The sequence below is a fragment of the Nothobranchius furzeri genome, chromosome 6 (assembly GCF_043380555.1).
Source record: "Nothobranchius furzeri strain GRZ-AD chromosome 6, NfurGRZ-RIMD1, whole genome shotgun sequence".
Taxonomy (NCBI): Eukaryota; Metazoa; Chordata; class Actinopteri; order Cyprinodontiformes; family Nothobranchiidae; genus Nothobranchius; species Nothobranchius furzeri.
This window is the reverse complement of record NC_091746.1, coordinates 53,873,301-53,883,748: the sequence shown is the minus strand read 5'-3', so window position 1 is coordinate 53,883,748 and position 10,448 is coordinate 53,873,301.

Here is a 10,448-nt window from a genome sequence, read left to right as displayed (position 1 = left end):
AATCTTAAAGAAGCTGTAGCTTGTTTTAGGCACCACTTCTGATAAAAAAATTAAATAAAAATTTTAAACCCTTTCTGTGATAGCAATTTAGGGCCGCTTAAAAAGGACGAGTTTGTTATTTTTTCTTTTTTTTTTGTTTGTTTGTTTTTTGTTTTAAGAATAAAGTCAAAATTGCAACAAAAACATTCAAAAACTAAACAATGATGTTAAAATTGTGTTTCCAGAATACTTGTATTGGTCTTTTCAGAGTCAGAGGACTCCAACACGCTTCACACTTCAGTGTATCGTTTATCCATTCACACACTGATGGTGATGAGCTACTAAGTAGACATAGCTGCCCTGGGGCGCACTGACAGAGGAGATGCTTAATTGTTTTAGAAGAAACTCAAAAATAAAACATGAATTTTTAATGGTAAAGGCAGCTTTCTTCCAACATTATGTCATTAACCTCTACATATTTACTTTTTTCTTAATACAAACATTTTGACAGTTGCTTAAAAGTTTGACTTTAACTTACTGGCTTCATCGAAGAAATAGTATTTTCACTTTTTTTTAATCTTTCTAAAAACGTTTCCATTTTCCTTTAGCATTTCGGTGACTTTGTTTTCTAATTTGATTTTTATGTTAATAATCTCATCATATATTATATTAATCTCAGAATTGATCAACGTTTCTATACTTTAATTATATATCTACTTCTTAATTGCCATTGTAATTTCCAGCTAAATCAAAAGAACAACAAAAACACTGAAAAGAGTAACAGGTTCTGAATGAAGATGCTCTGATGTTCATATACAGCTCGGACATGTTCACGTCACCCTCTCTGGTGGATTATTGCAGGGTTGAAAGTTCAAGGCTGACGTTTAACAACATCTAAACCATAATGATATTTTTCATGGATTTTAATTATGCTGATATAAAACTCATTATGCTATTTTTTTACCAAGAATAAAATCCTTCTCAAACAGAACCTCCACATTTTGTAAAACAACATTATTTTTTTCTTCTTTCACTTCATTCAGTCCTTATTTTACAAAATGAATCATTAACAAGTAAAAAAAAAAAAGAACTTTTAGCCACTAGTTTTAGAGTTTTGGGGGTTTTGGCACAGGATCACCAAGACGGGGAAGGCCCAGCAACACAGTATGACCTCATTATTATGGCGGTACACTGTAATAAAGTTCAAGGACACGTTAGGGAAACCAGGAGTCAGTTACAGTATTTAAATCGTGACATGACTCACAACTGTCATAGCAGAATAACTCCCAGGCATGTAGCATGCAGAGCACACAAGGATCTGCACATTTTAGCCCAAAGGCTAATTGTGTTGTACAGCGAGATAGCATTCCCAAAAGAGTGCAGACAGGAGTGTGAAGCAGGCGGAGGAGGACGGAGAGGACCAGAGGGGGATGAATGAAAACGCAAAAGCGCCTGGAATGCTCCTGTGTGAACTGTAAGTGAACCCCTTAAACCCCCAAAACCTCCACCTGACTTAATGTGTTCAGCCAGCGGGCACAAGACCGTTACTAAAAATACACATTTGCTTTTTCGGGGTTGAATAAAAATACACAAACATAAGAGATTCTCCATGAATCGCTCTGGTTTGCTTTATTTGCTCTCACCTTTCTGAAGTGAAGCGTTGACAGTCTGAGATTACGTCTGCTTATTTTAGATACTCGCTGATGGGATGTTTTGAATCACTTTCTGACTAAATAAACACAGCGAGGCAACGGTTAACGATTGCCTAACGTCTTCGAGTTTAGCACCTCGGTCTTGCGTTACCACACCATTGGCTCTCTGATCTCCCATCAGCTGTCATCGGTGACACATCACATTAGGCTACAGGTGGCTGGAGGTAATGATAACCAGTTGCATGGTTAGAATGGGATTTAAGATGCCTAAGAAGTCTAATGCCTTGTTTGTTTTCCTATGTGCCCTCTTAGAGGTGCTCCCAGCACAAGGAGAGTGCTGTGATTGCCCCCCCCCCCCCGCCTCTCTTTCACTCTGTGTGTGTGTGTGTGTGTGTGTGTGTGTGTGTGTGTGTGTGTGTGTGTGTGTGTGTGTGTGTGTGTGTGTGTGTGAGAGAGAGAGAGAGAGAGAGAGAGGGAGAGAGAGAGAGTGTGTGTGTGTGTGTGTGTGTGTCTTTATGCAGAAACTGTCCCTCTCCTGAGCTGAAAAGGTTTTTTTCTTCCCTCCGTCCTTCACTCACTCACTTTCCCTCACCAGTTATTTCTTTCCCTTTTTCACTTCCCCTCTTTATGTCTACATGTGTCCTCCTCCTGCTTTCTTCTCCCTCTCTCCTCCCTCTGGGGCTTTTTGCATTCCTGCCAGGAGGGGCGGAGGTGTCTGTGATCTGGATGAGGACCAGACCTTGCCTCCACGCTACCCTCCCCTTATGTTCACCCTAGGCCTCACCCCCTCCCTGGGAAAATGGGCGCAACCTCCACTCTTGCAGGGCACTAACTCCCCCCATTTAAAGCCGCTGCCAGCTATGGCAGCACAGCTTTGGCACGATGTGTTTGACTGCTGCTATTTGATTGCACCAACCCCCTCGATTACTGCCACCGAAGACTCGGGAAGTTGGAGCAGATCTGGAAGATGGGGGGGGGGGGGTTCTAGCTGCTGGAGGCCAAGGGTGAAGGGTTAAAGGGGTGTTAAAAGGGTGAGGTTAGGATGGCAAGGGATGTGTAGGGGTTAAAGTAAGTTTAGAGTGAAAAAAGCAAACACATACACACACACACACACACACATCTCTAATATCCGTTTGCAAATACTTAGGATTTTGCCATTCCTTTGTTTTGTTTTGTTTTTTCTTCCTCCTCTTATTTTGTAATTGGCTCGCTTTATGACGCAGTGGCAGACAGCAGCCCGAGAAGTAGCTGCCCAGTCGGCCCATTGATCTTTCATCAGCCCATAGAGTTAAAGCTGAAGGCTTGAGGGGAAAAGCTGGAGAGGCAGCCCCGCTTATTATGGCAGCCCGCCCGAGCCTGCCAAAGGTTTGTCCCATTTCCTCAAATTGTTTTTCATTTAGGCCGCCTGCAGTGTCATGCATGCTCCGAGGAGACGAGGTGGATTGTCGCAGACGTTTAGGGGCTTTTGCAGACAATGGCACCTGACAATTTAGTCAATTTCTTTGGCACGTGTTGAGCTTGGGGTTCTAATTGTGGATTTGTGCAACATATTTATGTTGCTTTCAGTTTCAGAACATGGATTAAATGATGCAAAGGTTAATAATTAGAGACGTGTAGACTGATCTTTAGTCTCCCAATTAAAGAATGTGAGATTTTATTCTGCTTGAAGCAGGGGTATTTCTAGGGGGGTTCCAAGGTAGGCCAGTGCCACTCTGATAGCAGGCTTTGACCCCCCTTGTGGCTCTAAGTGTTATTAAGTACTGATACGTATTTTGTGGTAATTTAGCCTAATCTGAGATTGTCAACCAAGGCATGTGAGTGCTTTTATACAAAATTGAAAATACATATTGTTACTGAGATGAATAACTAAGATAATGCATTGTTTAAACTAATTATTGACCATTTACACTGCCCCAATGTGCTGTACAACAAAACATAAACAATAAAAACAGTTTAGTACTAAAATACGGTGCTCGTTTAAAACGGCTTTGGTGTAAACTTTGGACCGTTTTGATTTGGGCTTCACTGTCAAGAGCTGATAATTTTTTTTTAAATAAAGTGTATTTGTATGTTTTTTGACAGTGTATGACGGACTACCTCATAGCAGTGAGCACATCATGTTGTTCATTGTCCAAAAGCATGTGGAATCATTTTGGAAGACAACGGTAGATCCCGCTCCACGACTGAAAGTCGTCAATGGGTCAGGGCCAGACTATTTATCACATATATAGGATGACTTGCCAGGCTAGGGAATTACAGTAATCCAATGGCGAAGAAGCAAACAGGTGCATGACGTGTTCAGAGATGTCCACAGGAAGGTAAGGTTGTATTTTAGCTAACTGCCTCAAATGATAAAAGCAAGATTTTACATCTGCACTTACCTGTGTATTTAATGTTAAAGCAACATCTAAAAGCACACCAAGTTTATTTACATAACATTAAAAAAAGATGAGCATGAGCCAAATGGGGCTGACAACACCCTCTAGAAAGTTCTGGCTGCCAAAAAGCTAGATCTTGGTTTTTAAATTGTTTAGCTTGAGGAAGTTTAACGACAGCCACTGTTTTACATCGCTTAGGCATTCCAAAAAAAGCCCCATTGAAAGGGGTTCACTTTCCAGGAAAAGAGGCAAATACATCTGGTGGTCATCAGCAAAACAGTGAAAGAAATATTTTACTACTGGAACATAGCGCCTAATGATAGTAAGTACAATGAAAACAGTGCTGGGCCTGGAATGGAGCCCTGGGGCACACCACAGTTCAAGGGAGTTGCACTAGAATTAAAAGATCCCATACTCACTGAAAACGATCTACTCCATAGGTAGGATTTAAACCAATGAAGGACAGTACCTTAAGAGCTGTTTCATTTTGTTGTTTTAACCCTCTCGGGCTCAAAATAAGTTTTGATAAAAGGACGAACAACTAAGTCTTTCAGGGGTACTTCTGAGTTAAAAAATGCTCATGAAATACGTATGTGGAGTAACCAGGTAGGTAGGTTTTAACGTTGCAAATCTGCAATGCCTGCCTCCAGAGGGTTAACACAGTGATACTGCTCCGTAACAATAAATAAAACTGTATTTACATCAAAAAGCGTTTAAAAAAATGAACAGTACCTTGTTCACTTTGCATAAACACCAAGTTTGTGAAGTCAGAGGAGAGGGTGTGCAAGTGTAGTCCGTTGCCCTCCTGAACCAATGATCTGAGCAGCAGCCATGTACCTTGGTCATCTAATGATATCAGAATCCATCTTTGGCAGCTCCACAGGGATCTGGTCACAGAGAGGAAGAGAAATAATCTACAGATCAGCAGATCCATTTTCACTGCACTTTGAATATTTCATGCAATGAGTCTCACAGCAAATACAGTAAATAATAACAACCATTCAGACAAACACAGCTGCGTACATGCTTTAAAATTTGAAAGAAGCATGCAACAAGAGGCATGTAAGGATGCACAGAGATGAAGCCCAAGCTGATGATTACCATCAGATTATTTTCATGTGTTTTAATGCCAAAAAGCACAAAGACGCTGGACTGTAACAAAAACACTCAAAAACACATGGTTGCCAAAAAGGTCAGATAGGGGAAACTGTCTGGTTTCTGTTACAAGTTGCAACAAACATGTGGTGGATGTGACGCTGACTCAATCCTGTCCATGAACGAGAACACAAAACAAGATAACACGTTTGAACAGACCATGGTACCAATACACGTGTCTACACGTTAGCTCATTTGTTCTTTTTGGGTAGCATGTGTATTGAGTTTCTATCATCTTGGGGCTGGATCATAAAATTTCAGACACAAATGACAGAAATATAAAAACAAAACACTTATGATGCAGCTTGAATAAAAAAGACAGTAAATCTATCTGGAGCATGAGTAAGGAAAATGTAAAAAAAAAAAAAAACGAAGTGTCTCTTGTTGCAAAAGTCAAATCCGAGCCTTAAATATTCACCCACAGAAAGGATGCTGTTTCACCAACTGTCTTCAAATAGTTTTCCCTCAGAAAGACATCAATGAAACTGGAGCTTGCCAGGCTTTGTATGTGTTTATTAAGTATGCTCTTGGACTGGCTTACTCCCAAGATGGCTGTAACTGAGAGATTTGTTCATGTAGGCATTAGGTCTGGCTATCACTGGTGAATTATTTATTGAAAAAATTCTTCCCCTTGCTGGACAAATGATAGAGTGTGTAGGACTGCTCACTGACAACCAAATTTAAAGAAGGGTGATGATAGACAGAAATAAATACTGAATATTGTTCAATTCATGAGTTGTTTTACAAAAAGAAATGTTTTAACAGCGATACAGTCATACAGAAAATACATGTTGTAGAAAATTCATCAAAATACCAAATTACTTTAAATGTTTGCCTTGAACTTAACTAATATTTAAATTATAATTGATCTTTAAAGACTCCAATTTTTTTGCCACCATTCTGCTCTGAGATAAAGCCAAGTGTAAACAACAAAGAGACCCAAGTCTCACCCAGTTGGACAGGAAATCCAGTTATCATCAGCATCTCCTCTGCCAAATTTAAATCACAAATGATTTGTTCGAATCCAAATAAATCACATTTGGTGTTTTTCTTTGCCCCTTTTACTGCATTAGGGTTTTTTGTTGTTTGTGCCAGTGGAAGAGACGGAGACAGAGAGAGGCCTGGCTATTGTCATTCGGTGGCTGAGCCATTTTGGAAATCACCGCTTTCTGTTCGCCACTGCTCCTGTCCCCCTTTGTGTTCCACAGCTTTCTTGGAATGAAACGTTACAGGTTTCACAAACAAGGCCAATTCCATCACGTCTCAGAAGGTGCACATGTAAAACGATCAGTGAGCAGCCATGCGACAGGGAGATGAAGATATCTGAATAAAACATTTAGATAACAGGATTAATTATGTTCTCTATTACTAGAAAATAACTATTTTATCCAACGCTTATTCAGTTCATAAAATAAATAATGCTTATTTGTTATTTAGGATCAAAAGTGTCTTCAAATTGTAGAAAAGATTATGACAACCAACCAGCTTTTATTCAGATTACATGTAATTAAATCTTGAGACAATAAGAAAAGTTAACAGGTTGATAATTAAAAACGTGTCGTACGGAAGGATGAAATGCAGGTTTCAGAGATTAAACAGTTCAGCAGCAATTCATAGACTAAACTCAACTATGAAAAATTAGAATTTAGTCCACGTTAATTACGGAAAAGCAGAATGTGTGAACACTGAATATGAGAGCCCTCTCTGAGTTGAGCAGTGGCGCCCCCAGAAAAATGTCAAAGGGGGCCCAGTGCAATTTTTTGGAGTGGCACACCAAATCGGTCCCTGTGGTAACTCCGAGAGAGTTTAGCCAGTAGCTGTGCATTGCATTACTCAATATTTTTTGTTAAATAGAAACAGGCTTAAGCATACAAACATGTTTATCTCAAAATTGAGAAACACAAACATTTCAGAAAAAAGACAAAAGTTCAGTTGTTTCAATGATGGTTTCAAATGTAATTTTTTTAGAATTTTAAAATTGTTTAATTTGCCTTTTACTGTTTCCCAAAAACTATTAGAAGTAGTACTTATTGAAAATGGTGAGCCTCAGACACACATACACACATATGTATTTAAATTGTGATTTATTAAATAAATTATTTGTTCACCTGTGACCATGGTCCCTCCCTGGCCACCCCTTTAGGGCGCCACTGGAGCTAAGGGATCTGCACACTGAAGGAACCTCTGCACTCCCTCCTTTGCATTGAGGCACATTATGGGACATGAAATTCACTGGCCGGACTGTCGGACACCTTTCAGCAGCCATAGGGACTGCTGAAGTAACACCAGTGGGCAGAATTGCAATTTACACATCAGGGAAGGAGAGGAAAAAAGTATAAATGAGTTTTTCGTTTATATTTACATTTTTGTCTCTGAGGAGCCAGTTTGAGATTTTCATGTGTGAAAAAGACAGAAATCCAGACTCCTGAAACAACATTTACCCTGCTGATGAATAATGATACAGAAGCCTATCAATAACCCTGTGGGGTGGCCAAAAGCAGTGTGTGAAATGTTTAAGGACAAAAGATATAGATCTCCACCGCCTGATTAAAGTGGAGCAATGAACTAATGACACTAATGATGACACATGTTCTGCTGGGCTATATTGTGATGAATGTATTTCAGCAAGTTGAAAGGGTGAGGAGCATGCGCCTGTGTGTTAAATGAGAGAAACTTAAGGACACTTTAACAGGCTGCAACGAGTCAAGCAGCGTCTCAACGCTGCAATGTACAGAATTTGAATGCAGTGTTGGATTGGTTTATTGTCTTTTTATTCTATTGCCCTTTGAAAATGAATCTCAATTGCATTTTAAATAAAACAAAAGGTTTATTAAGAAAGCACGAGATATATTTTGCGTATAAATGTAACCGCAACAGAGATATTTTGGTGGCTTTTTTAAATGCTCCAGCAATATTATAACATTTCGATTGCCTTTTAGGTTATTTAGCACTTGTAAAGTAGCATTTTACCTATACAGAGTGTGATCTTTATTTTAAGTGCCTGCAGGGTTACATCCTTTATAGGATGAGGAACATAGAAAAGTAAAGCAAAGGTCAAAGTTCTTCTCCATATACTCTGCAGCTATTCTTTAACAAGTGTTTTTGCTGGGAGTTTCATCCGCTGCTTTGACACAAAGGGTGCATCCTTAAATAAGTATCTACAGCTGTCCGGCACCTAAACACAGTGTCATATATTCAAAAAGCTCTTGCAGCTCCTTATCTGGTTACAAACGTCCATCAAGCAGCCTCCCAGGAGTCTCCCACACCCGCTGCCGCGACATCAAACGCTCATCAGTATTTACATGACCGGAACTGGTCCGGAGAATTGCGGGGAAACGAGTGCAAAACGATGCCCGGACTCTGCTGCCGGGATGCCCGCTGGACGCGCGCGTGTGAGCGTGCGTAAAGGCGCCGGGAAGAATAATCTGTTTGCAGTGTGCGCGCGCTGATGGTCATTTTTTTATGATGCTGTTTAATCCACAGTGGAGAGCGGAAAAAGTAAAGGGGGGTGGGGGGCTGTCTAGCAGAGCCCCAGACAAGCTGGCTCCAGTGGCCATCTCTGTAGGCTATACAGGCTTTTCCATTTGCGCGCGGAGGCAGGTGTAAATCTCTCCTGCGATCTTTACTCATGCACTCTGCGCGACACTCACCTGGAGGTAAATAAATGGTTTATGGGCCAAGCAAATGCACCACCTCCTCTCTCGTTTGGTGAGTTTGTGCAAATAGAGAGAACAAGCCCCGGGGTGGATGTCATCATTGTCATGCGCTGAGACTGAGCTGCTAACTGCGTGTTTGTGTGCAGGGAGTGTAAAATTAATTTGAAAAACGTGGTATTTTATTTTATTTTTTACTTCTTTCACAATTTTTCAGTTTGTGCCAAATGTGTTTTTACGCACACATTAAAAGCTGCTGGACTAAGTGATGAATTGATCCCGTTGAGTTCATGTTGGATCATTTGACCACATCGCGTGGGTCATGAGTGGAATATTTTAACTTTAGGACATCATCAGCTCTCAGCAAAACTTCTTCAGACTTCCAATCAAACAGCTTCAGTTGAAAACGTATCATGTCACATGAAAAATAATCAGATTTTTAAAAGAGCCGTCATGTTGAAGTCAGCTTCTGATTCAAGCTTCCTGTTTAGGATCTGGCAAACAGAACAAATGCTTTCAAGATTCAAGATGCTTTATTTGGCTTTTTTGCAAGAAAATATTTCCTGGCAATTGGGATCTAGTATCACTAAAGTCTCCAGGTCAATAGCTACCACAATCTAAATAAACCCTAAGATCAGCAAATAGACTAAAATGGGTCAGTTGTAACAATATTTTTAAAAGTATAAAGAAATTGAGGAAGCAAAGATCCTGACAAGAGAAATTCTGATATCTGCTGCCTTTAAAGTTTTCATACCTGGTGCCTTTTAACACAACTTTAAAAACAAAACATATTATCTTCTGACTGGCATTGTTGCTTCTGCACATATTATTTTTGGACCTGTTTTTGCATCTTACAGCTTTTCCCCGATATCTGATTATTTGTCCTCCAACATCTGACACCTGAGACTATTTTCGGCCTGAGTTGTGCATGAACACATATTCGGAAGTTTTAACCAAAACATGAGTAAATTAAATATTTTTCTAAATGTTTTCCATCCTGTTACCTTTTTATAGACTTTTTGTGACACAATTTCATTTTCTGTATTCAGATGTTAGCCCGTGGATGTGTTTTAACTGGACTTGAGCATCATTTAAATAATTCATTCAAACCACATCGTCAGTGAAAAAAACTGTTATGGATTCTTAGACATTGGTCAAATAAACAGTTTGGGGGTAAAAATCCTAAACTAATATTTTAATAACTGGTCAGTTTACTTAAAACTGGATGCCAAAATAATCCACATAAGATTGTTAATCCAGCAGCTTTTAGTCTGTAAGAATATTTTTAAGTAGCTAATATTGCGCCCATTAAAGAGAAGTGATCCCTGGATGTCAGGCTCTGACATCCTCTCGCGCCCCACGTCACGCTACGTGTGTGTGGTGAGTGTGTGTGCACTGAATGAGGAGCGATAGAGAGGGGGGCTATTATGTTCCAGAGTTCTGCAAAGTAGGTCTATGCCATTCTTGATTAGGGATTGTTCCCAAAAGATGGTTGCAGACATGAGATAATGAGGTTCTGTGATAACGCCGGCCTCCTTTAAGGTTTTCCCATGAAAAGAGACTGTCGCCAGTCTACAAAACGACACTATGCGCCGGCACCACGCTACTCACTTCTCATTTGGCCAACACAA